Source organism: Salmo trutta, chromosome 33, assembly GCF_901001165.1.
Source record: "Salmo trutta chromosome 33, fSalTru1.1, whole genome shotgun sequence".
In the NCBI taxonomy this organism is placed as follows: domain Eukaryota; kingdom Metazoa; phylum Chordata; class Actinopteri; order Salmoniformes; family Salmonidae; genus Salmo; species Salmo trutta.
In genome coordinates, this window is record NC_042989.1 from 17667693 (window position 1) to 17688993 (window position 21301).

Here is a 21301-nt window from a genome sequence, read left to right on the forward strand (position 1 = left end):
AGACATTTAGCAGCTTAAAAGATGCAGAGCAAATATGCTGCTCGATTCCTGAGGAAACAACCTGTGGTCATTGATAGAGTATGTCAGTTGAGTTGTGTTTGACAATTACATGTCTCAGTTCCATTGAGAGATGTTGATTTTGGAAGACGCATATTCAGGCCAGTAATTCAGAGGTAAGAAGTAATGTTATATCAACCCATATTGGCAAGTCCAATACTGCTCCCAAAGTGGACATCAGTGGCTATTACTAAAGGTAGGCTACTTACAGTATTCAGGAGAATAGCTTTGTTTGCTGCTTAGCTCTTGCTGTCCCCCCAGATAGCATATGAACACGTCATGTGTAGAATTGTAGGAAATTTGCTTTAAAACTGCAACATTTTCTCAGCCTCATGGCAAAATGTGTAGAATAGCATGAGATTAGCTATGAAACTGCATGGCCTGGAGGTAGGTGGCCCGGGGCCCCAGATTTGGTCATGGCCATGGATGGCAAAACCCTGAACCAAAGTTACTAATATAAATACCCAGAATCCATCCTGTGGAGGACAAGGTAGGTAATTATGCATAATACAGAACAAAGACCACCAATAAAGACCCGGGGATTCATGACATAGATTAACTTTATAAAAGATGCGTATTTGACACAAAGATCAACTTTACTAGTTGTTCAGGCTCTGATCTTGTTGCATCTTGATTACTGTCCGGTAACATAGTCAGGTGCATCAAAGAAAGACCTAGCAAAGCTGCAGCTGGCTCAAAACAAAGCCGCACGCCTTGCCCTTAACTGCACACATGGAACTAACAACATGCATGAAAGTCTCTCGATTGAGGAGAAATTGACTTCTTCTCTTCTTGTCTTTTTAAGAAACATTTGTGTGTTAAAATGCCTAACCACTTGAACAATCTATTTGCTTACACTTTAAAAACAGACATACATACCCCACCACACATGCCGCTACGGGTTTCTTCACCTTACCCAAACCAAAACCAGATTTAATGTGTTGCTCAGATAATGTAAAGACCTCCGTCATTGTGGAATGCTCTGCCACTAAAGTTGAAAAAATAACATGAATTACAGTGCCTCTCCTCTTTCTAAATATCTAATTTAACTGGATATAAGATTGTATATATGAATCATGTGGAAATAGTATTTTGTTGTCTCTTGGTGTCTTTCCAATTTATTTTTATTGATTTAAAAAAGTGAATTACATTTTTTAAATGACATTTTCTGTACTTTGTCATGCATTTCTACATTTTATGTAGACCCCAGGAATAGTAGCTGCTGCATGGGCAGTGGCTAATGGGGATCCTAATAAACCAAACCGGTGTGTGTGTGTGTCTCTCCAATCATTTACCAATCAACGGGAGCTTTAAGTGGATTCATCCAGAAACACCAGTGTGGCACAGTGGGTGGCCAACCAAATTACCTAAACGACATCACTGCCGTTTGGTAAACTCGCAGGCACGCCAAACGACCCACATTAATCTGTAGCTATCCTCTAATGAGAAAATATGCTGTGCCAACCAGTTAGCGTCACCTGCAATTTGTCTTCCAATCAAGTGAAAAGCTTGACCTGAGCAGGCAGCTGAATAGATCTGATATCTACATATTCTCTTCCAATCCATAAAGGTTGAAAGGGGTTTCAAATGTCTGCCTTGCCTCGCAGTCGAAAGACTGACTTCAGTTTCTCACGCCCTTGACCGTGGTCACTGAGCGAGAAATGTGATCCTTCTTCAGGACATTTGCAGCACTGTTCGATCTGGACCGGTGCCATTAGCCGCCATAAAGGGATTTTCCACACAGCCGGGTGGCCTTGTTCTCTACTGAGTCGTAGTCTGGTTTTAAAGCATTTAGACTGGAAGGAAAGTAATGACAGTCTGGATGACAATGAAACAAACAGAGAATTAAAGGAACAGAGATCATGTCTAAACAAAAACAGACTCGGGGGGTAGACAGATGAGAAAGAGAGCGAGAGACAGAGAGAGCGAGACACAGAACATTACAGTGAGAGTGGAGCTGATGAAAATCAACTGAACTAGTAACGTGTGTCCTCTGGCATCAGACTGCTGCTCTAACGCATGCTGCTGGCCGGGCAAACATAGACAATGAAATAGAATGACCAAAGCTGGGTCTAAAACAACCAACACACAGTCCAGTGTGAAAACAGCTCAAAACTATTTTTCAGTGGTATTGAGTTATCTAACATACCACTATATTCTGTGATAATAAAATTAAGACATTTCTCAGTGGAAATGCAAACAAACAAAACTTCTCACAAATAGTCACATATTTCCTACACAAAAACACTCTCCCTCACATGCGCACAAGTTTCTCTGCTGCTGCCACTCAACCTTTAACCCTGTGATGCCAGTGACCTGGGCGGCCTCTCCCCTCCCATTCATCCCTACAACACTGCTGCCCCACCACAAGCTAATCAAACCCAGACCAGCCACTCTCCCCATCCATCTTCTTTCAGCACTATATTACTCACCCAGACAGACTAAGAGTGTGTGTGTGTGTGTGTGTGTGTGTGTGTGTGTGTGTGTGTGTGTGTGTGTGTGTGTGTGTGTGTGTGTGTGTGTGTGTGTGAGATAGAGAGAGAGCGAGGTAGAGGCAGAGAGAGAGAGAGAGGCAGAGAGAGAGAGCTAGAGCAACACACACACACACACACACACTGAAAGAGCAGTAAATCCCTTTCTTTTTTTTACAGAGAGACAGACCAGAGCCAACCCGTACACATACTGTACATCTCTGACCTTTACACCACACACACTGAGCTCCCCTGTTAAATTGAGTGTCTGCATCATACCAACGATGTGAATCTGATTATTGGTTGCCATCTGGGCCAAAAGCAACTCCACAGTATGACTAATGATTCAGATGCAGTCCCCTGTGAGACAGGACCAGGAAGTTGAATTATCCCCACAGAGGAGCCCGAGCAAGACAGGAGTAAGTCAAGCTGAAACTCAATTTATTCAAGCATACCAACCCCCTATGCAGACACCCAAAGCTACACCCTAGCACATCCCATCCAGCCCGTCTAATGTCGTTTAGAGCAGTGGTTCCAAAATTGTGGGGCGCGGGGTATGGGGACCCTATTAGATTTGTTTTATTCAATTCAGTCTGTCATGAGAACGGTAGCCCCTGTCTGCAGAAAGCTGAGTATGTTGGCTATTGATCGGTGCCTTAAAATCTTTGGTGTGACTTACTACCATAAATGGGCATACACATTTTTAAGGGAAGGCCGAGCCGATGACCTCATTTCAAGATGGCTGCTACCAAATCAAAATATATTTTATATTTGAGATTCTTCAAAGTAGCCATCCTTCGCCTTGATGACAGCTTTGCACACTCTTGGTAGTCTCTCAACCAGCTTCATGAGGTAGTCACCTGGAATGGAATAGGTGTGTCCAAACTTTTGACAAGTACTGTAAGTATTCAGACCCTTTGCTATGAGACACACAAGGATGAACAATGGAAACAGGATGCACCGAGACAGGATTGTGTTGAGGCACAGGTCTGGGGAAGGGTACCAAAACATTTCTGCATCATTGAAGGACCCCAACAACACAGTGGCCTCCATCATTCTTAAATGGAAGAAATTTGGAACTACCAAGACTCTTCCTAGAGCTGGCCGCCCGGCCAAACTGAGAAATCGGGGGAGTAGGGCCTTGGTCAGGGAGGTGACCGAGAACCCGATGGTTACTCTGACAGAGCTCCAGAGTTCCTCTGTGGAGATGGAAGAATCTTCCAGAAGGACATCCATCTCTGCAGCACTCCACCAATCAGGCAGTAATGGTAGAGTGGCCAGACTGAAGCCACTCCTCAGTAAAAGGCACGACAGCACGCTTGGAGTTTGCCAAAAGGCACCTTAAGGACTCTCAGACCATGAGAAACAAGATTCTCTGCTCTGATGAAACCAAGATTGAACTCTTTAGCCTGAATGCCAAGTGTCACATCTGGAGGAAACCTGGCACCATCCCTACGGTGAAGCATGGTGGTGGCAGCACTGTGGGGATGTTTTTCAGCGGCAAGGACTGGGAGACTAGTCAGGATCGAGGGAAAGATGAACAGAGCAAAGTACAGATAGATCCTTGATGAAAACCTGCTCCAGAGCGCTCAGGACCTCAGACTGGGGCGAAGGTTCGCCTTCCAACAGGACAAAGACCTTAAGCACACAGCCAAGACAATGCAGGAGTGGCTTCGGGACAAGTCTTTAAATGTCCTTGAGTGGCCCAGCCAGAGCCTGGACTTGAACATCTCTGGATAGACCTGAAAACAGCTGTGCAGCAACGCTCCCCATCCAACCTGACAGAGCTTGAGAGGATCTGGAGAAGAACGGGAGAAACTCCCCAAATACAGGTGTGCCAAGCTTGTAGCGTCATACCCAAGGAGACTCAAGGCTGTAATCGCTCCCAAAGATGCTTCAACCACGTACTGAGTAAAGTGTCTGAATACTTATGTAAATGTGATACGTTTTTTACTTTCAATAAACTTGTTTTTGCTTTGTCATTATGGGTTATTGGAAAAACAACAATTTAATACATTCTCGAATAAGGCTGTAACGTCACAAAATGTGGAAAAGGTCAAGGAGTCTGAATAGTTGTTTCCTAATGCACTGTAAGCTTCCATTTGTCTGTGTTTGACCTATAGCTACATGGGGGTATCAAATTCATCCTTAGGTTGGTAAGAACACATCTAGCTTATTGCCAATGTTATCTGATTATATCATTTTATGTTGCCATTAAGCCATACATAGTCACCACCGAGTGACTATATCTTTGTGCATCAAAAATATGATGTTGCCTGCATACGCTGTAGGCATCCATTACACAGGGGATTGGCTACTATGGCACCTTGACAGTCTTGTAGCCAATGAGATAAGCTTTCCAGGGATATGCAGTTGACCTGGGTGGGACAAAACAAGGCCTAGAACCTTTAATGCGTAATGCGAACTATTGCTACCTGCACTGAGCATGCTACATTACATCGTAAACAGATTTCATCGCTTTCATTTCATTGCTTTAGCATAAAAGATGGCTTAAAAAAAAATATATGGGAAAAACTAAGAATACCGAACAGGAAGCTAAAAGGCAGCAGCAGCTATAAATAACTATACTGACATAGAAGTTCTGAATAAAATACCGGAGTCGGATCAGGGGAGCGATTTGGACAACGAGGATTTCGACTCGGCCGACAAAGATTTCTTTCTAGAAGGATTGGATCCACTTTAAGATCTGTAATTAAATTATTTTCATGACTTTATAATAGCCAATTTACTATATGTATTTTGTTTTTTATAAGTTGTCTGCTTTTTGTGCTTTGGATTTAGTTTACATAGAAATGACTTGTTACATAGGCCTATGTTATATAAATCCAAAGTAGTTATTGTCTGTTTCATATTAGTTCACTGTTTGCCGTTCTATGTTTCATCCTTGTAACTTTGGAGAGGCCACTAAACTCTCATGGCCATTGATGATTTGTGGTTCTCACCTCTGCCTTTGTCTCCTAAGTGTTACTGTTGCATTGTGTGAGTCACTGTACAGAAAGTTTAGGCTTGGTGTTTTTACTTTACAGTAATGTCGTTTTGTAAATGTAGTCAACTGTAATTCTGTGTGTCTTACAACAATACATCCCTTTATTGTATTCACCACAGAGTGGAGGATGCAGAGGATTTGGATGATGACTTTTGGGAGCCACCCCTCCCCAGCTAGCGCCCCCGCTGGTCAAGGTCTTCACCCCCCACTGCTGTGTCAATCACCCCGTCTGATGATTCTACATCCCCCACTGCTGTGTCAATCACCCCGTCTGATGGTTCTACATCCCCCACTGCTGTGTCAATCACCCCGTCTGATGGTTCTACATCCCCCACTGCTGTGTCAATCACCCCGTCTGATGGTTCTACATCCCCCACTGCTGTGTCAATCACCCCGTCTGATGGTTCTACACCCCCCCACTGCTGTGTCAATCACCCCGTCTGATGGTTCTACATCCCCCACTGCTGTGTCAATCACCCCGTCTGATGGTTCTACATCCCCCACTGCTGTGTCAATCACCCCGTCTGATGGTTCTACATCCCCCACTGCTGTGTCAATCACCCCGTCTGATGGTTCTACATCCCCCACTGCTGTGTCAATCACCCCGTCTGATGGTTCTACACCCCCCACTGCTGTGTCAATCACCCCGTCTGATGGTTCTACACCCCCCACTGCTGTGTCAATCACCCCGTCTGATGGTTCTACATCCCCCACTGCTGTGTCAATCACCCCTTTTGATGGTTCTACATCCCCCACTGCTGTGTCAATCACCCCGTCTGATGGTTCTACATCCCCCACTGCTGTGTCAATCACCCCGTCTGATGGTTCTACATCCCCCACTGCTGTGTCAATCACCCCGTCTGATGGTTCTACATCCCCCACTGCTGTGTCAATCACCCCGTCTGGTGGTTCTACATCCACCACTCAACAAAGACCTCACTCCTCTTCAACCACCCCCACTGCAGGCCCTGGCACCACTCCCCTCTCTGCAAGTTCATCTGGAGGTGCGGGGGCAGGGAGGAGATCTGGGCCTCAACAGAGAAGAGGGAGAGGCAGTGGAAGCAGTACAACAGAGGGACATGAAACTGAGGACAGGTGGCATACGGTCCTTGAAGATCAGGAGCCAGAACAATTTAGGTTGACGACCTGAAGGCCCACAAACGGCCTGAAGGCCCACAGTTGGTTAGTGATGAAACATACACCCCCTTACAGCTGTTTCAGCTCTACTTTACCACCTCTGTACTGGGAACACTAATTAGTAATAGCAACAAGTATGGGGACAAGAAGCAGCAGGGTGGAAGGAAGATGTCCTGGAAACCTGTCACCATGGATGACATGCTCAACTACATTTCCTGGGTGATTTACATGAGACTGGTAAAGTTATCAAGACTAGTTGACAACTGGAGCAAATCCCCACTATCGGTTCCAGTTCCCCACCTCCATCATGAGTGAAATCCGATTCTTGGCCATCAACTGTACTCTTTAGATGAGTGACCCACAAAAGGGAGAATGACAGAAGAAGGGGGCTGCAGGGTAAGATCGTCTTGCAAGAGTCAAGCTCCCTTATCATGACATTGTGGTTGCATGCAAAACTTACTTCCAGTCTGCTCAAAATCTTTCTATAGATGAGTGCATGGTTGCCTCAAGGCTCCAATTGGCTTGAAGCAATATATGACAAATAAGCCGACCAAATGGGGCTACAAGCTCTTTGTGCGAGCCGATGCAGACTCTGCCTACACGTGGAACCTTTTCATCTATGAAGGCTTTCACACCCACTGGGAAGGGCCTAAGTTATGACTCTGTCATTCAGCTGATGGACTTCCCCTTACTTGGCAGTGGGTACAAGCTCTTTGTGGACAATTTTTATACTGGTCCCATGCTTTTATAGACCTCTTAAAAAGAAAATAGGAAGAATGGTGCCACAAGCCCCTAACAGAATCGGTTTCTCCAAGACCAAGGTAAACGACAAAGACAGCGGAGAGGGGGACCATACGTTGAAACAAGCTGCTTTTTGTGAAATGGAAGGACACTAAGGAAGTAACCATGCTCACCACACAGCATAGGGCATTCAATAACGACCACGTCTCTAGGAGGGTGAAAAATGTCACTGGGGCATAAGGGAGGAAGAATGTCCCCATTCCTGTGATAGGTTAACATTCCCCATGCTGGAATTGTAGTCTGATGCTCTGATATAGTACTTCCTGGTCTTGTGGAGGACCTGGTAGTAGCCCGATACTTTTTTTTACCACTTTGTGGACATTGCTACAGTAAATTATTTAATTCTCCACAAGCAGATAGTCAAAGCAAAAAGGTCAACCCTCGCTGGTGTTGGAAAATGCTGAATTGGGGGCCAAAAGCAACCTCACAACCATTACAATAGCCTCCACTCCAGGTGAGCGACACTATCCAACACACACATGCCAAAAGACAAAAAGGAACAACTGCAAGCATTGCACAAAACACAGGGGGGAGGGGAGAGGGTGAAATGCCAGATCTCCTGTCCGAAATGCCAGTTCAGTTTTTGTTTCCTGGCAGAGAGGACTGCTTCAAAGACTATCACAACATGCACGAGCTATGGTAAAAGTGAAATCTAATCATCTACACCTGGGATGTAATACGAACACAAATGCCATTTGGAAATAGTTCAGCTTATTTATATTTTATTTTTACCTTTTTTAGTGAAGGACGCGTGTGTAACCAAGTTTGTTTGATAAGACATTTTTATATATTTTTTCATGTATATCTATCTGTTATTTTTATATTGTTTTTGTAAACAGTTAATTTGTATGTGGGACCAATACATTGGATATGCCTAGGCTAAAAGTTCAGGCACTTTGGAGAGGTTGAAGAAGGATATTCCCCAATGCTGGAAGGGGGCCCTTGGTGAAAGCGTTTGGGAACCCCTGGTCTAGAGCAGTGTGTCAGTAGTGGCAGTATCCAGTTCATTCACTGACGGCAGCCTACAGACAGTACAATGGGATTGAAAAACAATACCCAACAACTGTTAGTGTTGAATGACAAGGGGTAGGCTAACTGGTTTACAACTGCCAGACATTAAGCTGCCTTGGTGCAGGCCAGACAAGACCAGAGAGAATGATGATCACATACATAACAGGTCACAGGTAGCATCATATCTGCAACCAAATCTTCAAATGAGTCAAAAAACATCAACAGTTAATAAGTCTTAATGCTCGTGTCTCTCCTGCACGTGTGAAAGGAGTCCCCCGCGCACCCAACTTTCAATCATGAACGTTCTATCATCACGTTCTATTAAAAGCAGTGTGGATCAGTGGATATGCTTGTTTTCTGAGCTCTCCGGCAATTACTCTGTCAGCACAGTGGAACAACTGAGAGAGCGAGGAGTGGAACAGAGAGAGAGCGAGAGAGCGCGAGAGCGGCAGAGAGAGCGGCAGAGAGAGAGAGGAGTGGAACAACAGAGAGAGAAAGAGAGAGAGAGATGCCGACAGAGACAGCGAGAGAGAGCGAAGCCGAGAGAGCTAGGCGGGAGCGCGCCAGAGAGCGAGGCCGAGAGCGCGCCAGAGAGCAAGGCCGAGAGCGCGCCAAAGAGCGAGGCCGAGAGCGCGCCAGAGAGCAAGGCCGAGAGCGCGCCAGAGAGCAAGGCCGAGAGCGCGCCAGAGAGCAAGGCCGAGAGCGCGCCAGAGAGCAAGGCCGAGAGAGCGCGAGAGCGATGCCGAGAGCGCGCCAGAGAGCGAGACCGAGAGAGAGGGGCTGAGAGCGCGAGGCCGAGAGCACGCGAGAGAGCGGCCGAGAGAGAGGGGCCGAGAAAGCAAGGCCGAGAGAGAGAGGGACCGAGAGAGAGAGGGGCTGAGAGCGCGCCAGAGAGCGAGGCCGAGAGCGCACCAGAGAGCGAGGCCGAGAGCGCGCCAGAGAGTGCGCCAGAGAGCAAGGCCGAGAGCGCGCCAGAGAGCAAGGCCGAGAGCGTGCCAGAGAGCGATGCCAAGAGAGCGAGGGCGAGAGAGAGGGGCCGAGAGAGAGAGAGAGAGAGGCCGAGCAAGCGAGCGATAGAGGGCAGAGAGAGAGCCTGGGAGCGAGGCATATAGGGCAGAGAGAGAGAGAGGACCCCAGCGGCACAGAGGAGGACTACGGGTCTCTACAACAGCACTACCACAGGGCCAACACAAACATCTGCTTTCAACATTAAAAAGAGGCCCATCTTACAACAGGGGAAAAAAGTGTGTATATTTGTGAGTGTGTGTAAATGTGTCTGTGTTTAAGATTACCCAAAAAGTCCCCTGTGACACTAAAGTAAAACTCTTGGGAACATCCATCTTAATAAAATCACAGGGGAAGTGAACCAGTTCACCCTACTCCGGTACAGTCCACGTCAGGCCTACATATTTTTTGTACCTTTATTTAACTAAGCAAATCGGTTAAGAACAAATTCTTATTTTCAATGACGGCCTAGGAACAGTGGGTTAACTGCCTTAAAATCAGGGGCAGAACGACAGATTTTTACCTTGTCAGCTTGGGGATTTGATCTTGCAACCTTTCGGTTACTAGTCCAGCGCTCTAACCACTAGCCTACCTGCTGCCGTCCTTAAACATCAGGTTTATTCACCTCTCAAGATCTAGAAATAAATAGCCAGCATATGGTTGTAGAAAAGCAGAACACACTCAAACATAGGAGATACTTAGTCAGTGTTCAAGGCCAAGCCTAATTTACAGCTGGGCACGAGATCTGATCACACACACACACACACACACACACACACTACCCCCAGGGAGCCGTATCACTACCAGACACACACACTGCTGGCTCTCCCTCTGACTCTGCAGGACGTCCCAAGGTCGCTGGAGATAAACCCCTTCATCAGCACCTCCGCTCAAAACACCCCCAATACACACACACACACACACACACACACACACACACACACACACACACACACACACACACACACACACACCTTGTTCATGGGTAACTTCAGCTGAGCTCCATGTAACCCAGGCAGAGCCTCAGGGGGCTCCCTTCACTAATGGCCCAGTGATAATTGCTACAATCAAAACAGAGCAAGGCGGCGGGAGGAAGACAGCCACTGTGTGGAATTGTATTAGGGACTGTAATGACCAGAGTTAGGACCACCTGAGCGAGTGAGAGGGTCAAATCCTCCTACCCCTCACTGCCACCCCTACCCGGGTGTAGATAAAGAGCTTTGTGCCCCCCTCTGGCCCACAAGTAGCAAGTGTAAACACCCGTTCCTCCCCTTCCCTCGCAGGGTTAAATATAACCGTCCTGCAGGCAGCAGCTGCCCCCTCTCAAAGCCCTTAAAGCTGACAACTCCTTTTTCCCCAGGGCTGGGCTGGCATGCCCGTGGGGTGCTAGGGCCAAGCACAACAGGGCCAAACCAGGGGCACAAGTGTGAATGAATGCCCACAGATGCTGGTGCCAATCATGGACTGGGGGGACAGGAACTCTCCTTCACCCCCCCCCCCCCCCCCCAGAGTCCCCCAAGCCCACACCTCACTGCCCCGCAGCCGTGAGTCTACGTGCCAACACTGGAATATAAGAGCAAAGGGCAAAGGTGAAGGGTCGAGCCCTCTCTCACATAAGACAGGACGGCCTTCGAGCTCTGAATGACACACCAGTCAAAATTAACATCAATCACTTTGTGAGGCATAAATGGAAACATACATGCATCATGCATGCCAACCAACATATATAATCAGAACTGTAAAAACCCCAGCACACACCTGGGAACAATGGTTCAGTGAAGCAGCAAGAGGAGGAAAAATGAGATAGAAAAACAATGAAGTGTTAGGGGAAAGTAGCTGTGTGGTGTATCTGTAGCCTAGAACATCCCCAGTAGAACAGGTCCAGCCAGTCTGCCAGACACAGCTTGGCCTGCAATGAGGAGCATGACTACCTAACAGAGGTCATTGTAGAGGACAGCATACTACCAAGGAAAACAAGCCTGCACAAATATGCACCGAATGTGTGTGTGTACATGCACACTAAGGCTTTTGGATTCCATTCCCTTAGTAGAGTGGAGTCAAGCCAAAGAGGACCCTGGGTATTTTAGCAAGGTACACATCTGTGTTTAGGGATAAACTTTCCACCCTCATTTGCCTGAGAGTGAGTGAGTGAGTGAGTGAGTGTGTGTGTGTGTGTATTGGGTTTGTTTTGTGTTGTGTTGTGTTGTGTGTGTGTGTGTGTGTGTGTCTCCCCCCCCCCCCTCGCTCTCTCATTAGGAGCACGTCAGCCTCATCATGTATGTCAGCTGCTCTGCGGGCCATATCTCACCCCTGTGGCGATGAGACGTTTTATTTAAGATGGCGCTGAAAGCTGGACCAAGGTGGAGAGATTCTCTAACGGTCAACCGCAAGCAGACATGGCGGATTGTGGCAGCTGTGGACAAACCCCCCCCCCCCACACACACACACACACACAGACTAAAAAAGGTACAGCACTCAGACATCTACTTCCATGAACCAGAGGATAATTGAATCCTAAAGTCATTCAACTCAACCAATGTTCACAGTTTTGCAAACAAACGTGGCTATGATATAATGTTGTGATGTAGTCTAACTGATAGTTCTAGTCTAACACACAGAGGGAGTCACCAATAGCTAGTTTCAGCATGGAAGGGCTACCTCCCCTCACATCCAATTCCTTTTGATTTGAGTGTTTGTCTACTTTAAAAAGAGAACACGCTTCACTTTGGTCTTCAAAGGATGTTTGCCACGGCTGGGCAATGTGTGTGTGTGCAACATACATGGATATGTGAGTTTGAGAAATATCAAGGCAGGCTGGGAGAGAGTCTCTTTGTTCAGTGGAGTGCTACAAAGTGAGGGATTACCCAGAATGATTCTGGACCATTCCTGGGACAAGACCAGACCCATCCCCACTGCCTCGCAGCAGAAGCCCAGTCACACCTGGACCCAGGGTGAGTATGTTCTCTAACCACCCCTTAGCCTTCTAATAATCATTCTTTTTATAGGATCCCTTAAGGTATCAAAAAATATATATTCAAAAGTATTTGGTAAAACATTGAATTTGGTCTTACTGCTATTAGCCCAGCTATTCCCAAACTGGGGTACGCCAATGTGATTCACATTTTCAAACAGGGTTATATATTTGGGTGATGTTTTTTCCCCCCCTCGCCTGAGTAGCCTCGTTTCACTACCAAAAATAAAACTAAACCATCTAGTGTTCAGCGAAATAACAATACAATGTCAAATACAGGTAGCCTAGTCAAATAATTAACATCCAATCACATTAACTGTGACTCTCTCGCAGGAATTCCACTAACGGTCCGTATGTAGCCAAACGTAGCTGCTGCTCATTCTGTTTGCTCGAAAATGGATAAATGGTTAAAAAAAAGTAAGACCCGCGTCCATAGAGACACCTACCATCTCTACTGGTAGTACTGCTACTACCAGCACTACTACACCTGCGTCACCACGCATCAGTGACATGGCAGGAGATGTTTTGAAACAATTACTGCTTCGCATACAAGACGGTGAATAATATACGTTACAGCTGGATGAGTCAACAGATGTGGCGGGCCTGGCACAGTTCCTGGTATATGTCTGTTACGTTTATGAGTGGTCAATTAAGGAAGACATCCTCTTCTGCAAACCACTGGAAACCGGGACAACAGGAGAATATATTTTTAAAGCCCTGGACAGCTTTGTGACATCAAATGGACTTTGGTGGTCAAGATATGTTGGTGTCTGTACTGATGGCGCAAAAGCCATGACAGGCAGAAATAGTGGAGTGGCGTGCAAGTAGTTGCTCCCAACGCCACTTGGTACACTGCAGCATACACCGAGAGGCTCTTTCTGCCAAGGGAATGCCGGACAGCTTGAAAGATGATTTGGGCACTATGGTGAAAATGGTTAACTTTGTTAAAGCAAGGCCCCTGAACTCTCGTGTACTTTCTGCATTATACAATGATATGGGCAGCAACCATGTAACACTTATACAACATACAGAAGTGCGCTGGTTATCATGGGGCAAAGTATTGACAAAACATTTTGAATTGAGAGACGAGCTTAAAGTTTTCTTTACTGACCATCATTTTCACTTGTCTGACCGCTTGCATGATGACGAGTTTCTCACACGACTGGCCTATCTGGGTGATGTTTTTTCTCACCTGAATCTAGGATTACAGGGACTCTCCACAACTATATTCAATGTGCAGGACAGAATTGAGGCTGATTAAGAAGTTGGAGCTCTTCTCTGTTTGCATTAACAAGGACAACACACAGGTCTTTCAGTCATTGTATGATTTTTTGTGTGCAAATGAACTCAAGCTTACGGACAATGTCAAATGTGACATAGCGAAGCATCTTAGTGAGCTGGGTGCGCAATTACTTTCCTGAAACGGACGACACAAACAACTGGATTCGTTATCCCTTTCATGCCCTGCCTCCAGTCCACTTACCGATATCTGAAGAAGAGAGCCTCATCGAAATTGCAACGAGAGGTTCTGTGAAAATGTAATTTAATCAGAAGCCACCGCCAGATTTTTGAATTGGGTTGCGCTCAGAGTATCCTGCCTTGGCAAATTGCTCAGTTAAGACACTGATACCCTTTGCAACCACATACTTATGTGAGAGTGGATTCTCGGCCCTCACTAGCATGAAAACTAAATACAGGCACAGACTGTGTGTGGAAACTGATTTAAGACAGAATCTACCCAATACAACCCAACATTGCAGAGTTACAATTGAAGTCAGAAATATACATACACTTTAGCCAAATACATTTAAACTCAGTTTTTCACAATTCCTGACATTTAATCCTTGTAAAAATGCCCCGTCTTAGGTCAGTTAGGATCACAACTATAATTTAAGAATGTGAAATGTCAGAATAATAGTAGAGAGAATGATTTATTTCAGCTTTTCTTTCTTTCATCACATTCCCAGTGGGTCAGAAGTTTACATATACTCAATTAGTATTTGGTAGCATTGCCTTTAAATTGTTTAACTTGGGTCAAATGTTTTGGGAAGCCATCCACAAGCTTCCCACAATAAGTTGGGTGAATTTTGGCCCATTCCTCCTGACAGAGCTGGTGTAACTGAGTCAGGTTTGTAGGCCTCCTTGCTCGCACACACTTTTTCAGTTCTGCCCACAAATGTTCTATAGGATTGAGGTCAGGGCTTTGTGATGGCCACTCCAATACCTTGACTTTGTTGTCCTTAAGCTATTTTTCCACAACTTTGGAAGTATGCTTGGGGTCATTGTCCATTTGGAAGACCCATTTGCGACCAAGCATTAACGTCCTGACTTGAGATATTGCTTCAATATATCCACAAATTTCCTGCCTCATGATGCCATCTATTTTGTGAAGTGCACCAGTCCCTCCTGCAGCAAAGCACCCCCACAACATGACGCTGCCACCCCTGTGCTTCACGGTTGGGATGGTGTTCTTCAGCTTGCAATCATCACTCTTTTTCCTCCAAACATAACGATGGTCATTATGGCCAAACAGTTCTATTTTTGTTAAATCAGACCAGAGGACACTTCTCCAAAAAGTACGATCTCAAATCAAATTTTATTGGTCACATACACATGGTTAGCAGATGTTAATGCGAGTGTGGCAAAATGCTTGTGCTTCTAGTTCCGACCATGCAGTAATATCTAACAAGTAATCCAACATTTTCACAACAACTACCTTTTACACACAAGCGTAAAGGAATGAATAAGAATATGTACATATAAATACACTGCTCAAAAAAATAAAGGGAACACTTAAACAACACATCTTAGATCTGAATGAAAGAAATAATCTTATTAAATACATTTTTCTTTACATAGTTGAATGTGCTGACAACAAAATCACACACAAATAATCAATGGAAATCCAATTTATCAACCCATGGAGGTCTGGATTTGGAGTCACACTCAAAATTAAAGTGGAAAACCACACTACAGGCTGATCCAACTTTGATGTAATGTCCTTAAAACAAGTCAAAATGAGGCTCAGTAGTGTGTGTGGCCTCCACGTGCCTGTATGACCTCCCTACAATGCCTGGGCATGCTCCTGATGAGGTGGCGGATGGTCTCCTGAGGGATCTCCTCCCAGACCTGGACTAAAGCATCCGCCAACTCCTGGACAGTCTGTGGTGCAACGTGGCGTTGGTGGATGGAGCGAGACATGATGTCCCAGATGTGCTCAATTGGATTCAGGTCTGGGGAACGGGCGGGCCAGTCTATAGCATCAATGCCTTCCTCTTGCAGGAACTGCTGACACACTCCAGCCACATGAGGTCTAGCATGGTCTTGCATTAGGAGGAACCCAGGGCCAACCGCACCAGCATATGGTCTCACAAGGGGTCTGAGGATCTCATCTCGGTACCTAATGGCAGTCACGCTACCTCTGGCGAGCACATGGAGGGCTGTGCGGCCCCCCAAAGAAATGCCACCCCACACCATGACTGACCCACCGCCAAACCGGTCATGCTGGAGGATGTTGCAGGCAACAGAACGTTCTCCACGGCGTCTCCAGACTCTGTCACGTCTGTCACGTGCTCAGTGTGAACCTGCTTTCATCTGTGAAGAGCACAGGGCGCCAGTGGCGAATTTGCCAATCTTGGTGTTCTCTGGCATTTGCCACATGTCCTGCACGGTGTTGGGCTGTAAGCACAACCCCCACCTGTGGACGTCGGGCCCTCATACCACCCTCATGGAGTCTGTTTCTGACGGTTTGAGCAGACACATGCACATTTGTGGCCTGCTGGAGGTCATTTTGCAGGGCTCTGGCAGTGCTCCTCCTGCTCCTCCTTGCACAAAGGCGGAGGTAGCGGTCTTGCTGCTGGGTTGTTGCCCTCCTACGACCTCCTCCACGTCTCCTGATGTACTGGCCTGTCTCCTGGTAGCGCCTCCATGCTCTGGACACTACGCTGACAGACACAGCAAACCTTCTTGCCACAGCTCGCATTGATGTGCCATCCTGGATGAGCTGCACTACCTGAGCCACTTGTGTGGGTTGTAGACTCAGTCTCATGCTACCACTAGAGTGAAAGCACCGACAGCATTCAAAAGTGACCAAAACATCAGCCACGAAGCATAGGAACTGAGAAGTGGTCTGTGGTCTCCACCTGCAGAACCACTCCTTTATTGGGGGTGTCTTGCTTATTGCCTATAATTTCCACCTGTTGTCTATTCCATTTGCACAACAGCATGTGAAATCTATTGTCAATCAGTGTTGCTTCCTAAGTGGACAGTTTGATTTCACAGAAGTGTGATTGACTTGGAGTTACATTGTGTTGTTTAAGTGTTCCCTTTATCTTTTTGAGCAGTGTATATGGATGAGCGATAGCCGAACGGCATAGGCAAGATGCAGTAGATGGTATAGAGTACAGTTTATACACATATGAGATGAGTAATGTAGGGTATGTAAATATTATATAAAGTGGCATTGTTTAAAGTGACTAGTGATACATTTATTACATCCAATTTTAATTATTAAAGTGGCTAGAGATTTTAGTCAGTATGTTGGCAGCAGCCACTCAATGTTAGTGATGGCTGTTTAACAGTCTGATGGCCTTGAGATCGAGAGACTGAAAAACAGCTTCTGTCCCCGCTTTGATGCACCTGTACTGACCTCGCCTTCTGGATGATAGCGGGGTGAACAGGCAGTGGCTCGGGTGGTTGTTGTCCTTGATGATCTTTTTGGCCTTCCTGTGACATCGGGTGGTGTAGGTGTCCTGGAGGGCAGGTAGTTTGTCCCCGGTGATGCGCTGTGCAGACCTCACTACCCTCTGGAGAGCCTTCCGGTTGTGGGCGGAGCAGTTGCCGTACCAGGTGGTGATACAGCCAGACAGGATGCTCTCGATTGTGCATCTGTAAAAGTTTGTGAGTGTTTTTGGTGACAAGCCGAATGTCTTCAGCCTCCTGAGGTTGAAGAGACACTGTTGCGTCTTCTTCACCACGCTGTCTGTGTGGGTGGACGATTTCAGTTTGTCCGTGATGTGTACGTCAAGGAACTTAAATCTTTCTACCTTCTCCACTACAGTCCCGTCGATGTGGATAGGGGGGTGCTCCGTCTGCTGTTTCCTGAAGTCCATGATCATCTCCTTTGTTTTGTTGACGTTGAGTGTGAGGTTATTTTCCCGACACCACACTCCGAGGGCCCTCACCTCCTCCCTGTAGGCCGTCTTGTCGTTGTTGGTAATCAAGCCTACCACTGTAGTGTCGTATGCAAACTTGATGATTGAGTTGGAGGCGTGCATGGCCACGCAGTCATGGGTGAACAGGGAGTACTGAGAGGGCTGAAAACGCACCCTTGTGGGGCCCCAGTGCTGAGGATCAGATGGGTTGAAAATGTTGTTTCCTACCCTCACCACCTGAGGGCATCCCGTCAGAAAGTCCAGGACCCAGTTGCACAGGGCGGGGTCGAGACCCAGGGTCTTGAGCTTAATGACGAGTTTGGAGCGTACTACGGTGTTAAATGCTGAGCTGTAGTCGAACAGCATTCTTACATTGTCCCCATGTGCAGTTGCAAACCATAATCTGGCTTTTTTATGACGGTTTTGGAGCAGTGGTTTCTCCCTTGCTGAGCGGCCTTTCAGGTTATGTCGATATGGGACTCGTTTTACTGTGGATATTGATACTTTTGTACCCGTTTCCCCCAGCATCTTCACAAGGTCCTTTGCTGTTGTTCTGGGATTGATTTGCACTTTTCACACCAAAGTACATTCATCTCTAGGAGACAGAACGCATTTCCTTCCTGAGCGGTATGACGGCTGCGTGGTCCCATGGTGTTTATACTTGCGTACTATTGTTTTTATAGATGAGCGTGGTACCTTCAGGCGTTTGAAAATTGATCCCAAGGATGAACCAGACTTGGAGGTCTACAATGATTTCTCTGAGGTCTTGGCTGATTTCCTTTGATTTTCCCATGATGTCAAGCAAAGAGGCACTGAGTTTAAAGGTAGGCCTTGAAATACGTAAACAGGTACACCTCCAATTGACTCAAATTATGTCAATTAGCCAGAAGCTAATCAGAAGCTTCTAAAGCTATGACATCATTTTCTGGAATTTTCCAAACTGTTTAAAGGCACAGTCAACTTAGTGTATGTAAACTTCTGACCCACTGGAATTGTGATACAGTGAATTACATTTACATTTTAGTCATTTAGCAGACGCTCTTATCCAGAGCGACTTACAGTAGTGAATGCATACATTTCATATATTTGCTTTCCCATACTGGTCCCCTGTGGGAATCGAACCCGCAACCTTGGCGTTGCAAACACCATGCTCTACCAACTGAGCCACACGGGACTGTGGCTCAAGTGAAATAATAATCTGTAAACAATTGTTGGAAAAATTACTAGTGTCATGCACAAAGTAGATGTCCTAACCGAATTGTTAAAACTATAGTTTGTTAACAAAAATTTGTGGAGTGGTTGAAAAACGAGTTTTAATGACTCCAACCTAAGTGTATGTAAACTTCCGACTTCAACTGTATGTGCATCCTTTCAAAAACACCCTTCACATTAACCTGTGGTGAGTTATTCACAATTTTTGATGAACAAATAAGGTTTAATATGTAAGATGGCTAAATAAAGAGCAAAATGATTGATTATTATTATACTATTATTTGTGCCCTGGTCCTATAAGAGCTCTGTCACTTCTCACGAGCCGCGTTGTGACAAAAACTCACACTCATTCTTATGTTTAATAAATGTATCGTATAGTGTGTGTGTGTAGCAGGCTTACAATGGAGGCAAAAAAGTTTTTGATCCCCTGCTGATTTTGTACGTTTGCCCACTGACAAAGAAAGGATCAGTCTATAATTTGAATGGTAGGTTTATTTGAACAGTGAGAGACAGAACAAAAATATCCAGAAAAACGTATGTTTGAAATGTTATAAATTGATTTGCATTTTAATGAGGGGAATAAGTATTTGACCACCTCTCAATCAGAAAGATTTCTGGCTCCCAGGTGTCTTTTATACTTAAAGGGAGTGCTCCTAATCTTAGCTTGTTACCTGTATAAAAGACACCTGTCCACAGAAGCAATCAATCAATCAGATTCCAAACTCTCCACCATGGCCAAAGAGCCCTCCAAGGATGTCAGGGACAAGATTGTAGACCTACACAAGGCTGGAATGGGCCAAGCAGCTTGGTGAGAAGGTGACAACATTTGGTGCGATTATTCACAAATGGAAGAAACACAAAATAACTGTCAATATCCCTCGGGCTGGGGCTCCATGCAAGAACTCACCTCATGGACTGGCAATGATCATGAGAACGGTGAGGAATCAGCCCAGAACTACATGGGAGGATCTTGTCAATGATCTCAAGGCAGCTGGGACCATAGTCACCAAGAAAACAATTGGTAATACACCACGCCGTGAAGGACTGAAATCCTGCAGCGCCCGCAAGGTCCCCCTGCTCAAGAATACATATACATGCCCGTCTGAAGTTTGCCAATGAACATCTGAATGAATCAGAGGACAACTGGTGAAAGTGTTGTGGTCAGATGAGACCAAAATAGAGCTCTTTGACATCAACTCAACTCGCCGTGTTTGGAGGAGGAGGAATGCTGCCTATGACCCCAAGAACACCATCTCCACCGTCAGACATGGAGGTGGAAACATTATGCTTTGGGGGTGTTTTTCTGCTAAGGGGACAGGACAACTTCACCGCATCAAAGGGACGATGGACCGGGCCATGAACCGTCAAATCTTGGGTGAGAACCTTCTTCCCTCAGCCAGGGCATTGAAAATGGGTCGTGGATGGGTATTCCAGCATGATAATGACCCAGAACACACAGCCAAGGCAACAAAGGAGTGGCTCAAGAAGAAGCACATTAAGGTCCTGGAGAGGCCTAGCCAGTCTCCAGACCTTAATCCCATAGAAAATCTGTGGAGGGAGCTGAAGGTTCGAGTTGCCAAACGTCAGCCTCGAAACCTTAATGACTTGGAGAAGATCTGCAAAGAGGAGTGGGACAAAATCCCTCCTGAGACGTGTGAAAACCTGGTGGCCAACTACAAGAAACGTCTGACCTCTGTGATTGCCAACAGGGGTTTTGCCACCAAGTACTAAGTCATGTTTTGCAGTGGGGTCAAATACTTATTTTCCTCATTAAAATGCAAATCATTTTATAACATTTTTGACATGAGTTTTTCTGGATTTTTTTGTTGTTATTCTGTCTCTCACTGTTCAAATAAACCTACCATTAAAATTATAGACTGATCATTTCTTTGTAAGTGGGCAAACGTACAAAATCAGCAGGGGATCAAATACTTTTTTCCCCCCACTGTAGGCATGCACGTCAGCTTTGACATCGGTTTTGCACATCGGCGTTAAACTAGACATCGGGCCGATGTTGGCATTTTTAGCTAATATCGGCCTATTCCGATATGCTTACCGATATATCGTGCATTCCTAGCGCAAACTGTTCAGATGCTATAGACAGAAGTTGGCAGATGGGACTCGTCTGAAGTTGGTACAGCCTATGACACTTGTGGGGATCGTAGACCAAAATGGAGAACACCATTGTGTTCGCGAGAGTCATCTTTCCATAGAGTGGTCAATAGTTTGTAGGCCAAACCGTTTGGATGCTACAGACGTTTTAATAAGAAAATTGATTTTAGGGATGTATCATGGTCTGACTAACACCGCTCATACTCTGCCACCTTTCATCGCAGATGCAGAAGGGTGACATCAGTGGATTGAGACCCAGCCCATGTAAAAAAAAAAGAAAGAAGATGCTAGCTTAACCTCTTGACGTTACCCTAGGATAGGGGGCGCCACAGCGCATTTTGAAAAAAATTTGTGCCCATTTTCA

General features: G+C 45.9%; 1 protein-coding gene across 7 annotated transcripts in view; it reads right to left on the reverse strand.

Annotated features, from left to right (window-relative positions):
• The window catches only part of LOC115172531 (CDK-activating kinase assembly factor MAT1), a 69104-nt gene that overhangs the window by 17146 nt on the left and 30657 nt on the right, over positions 1-21301 (reverse strand). The gene's annotated exons all lie outside the window — the stretch shown is intronic.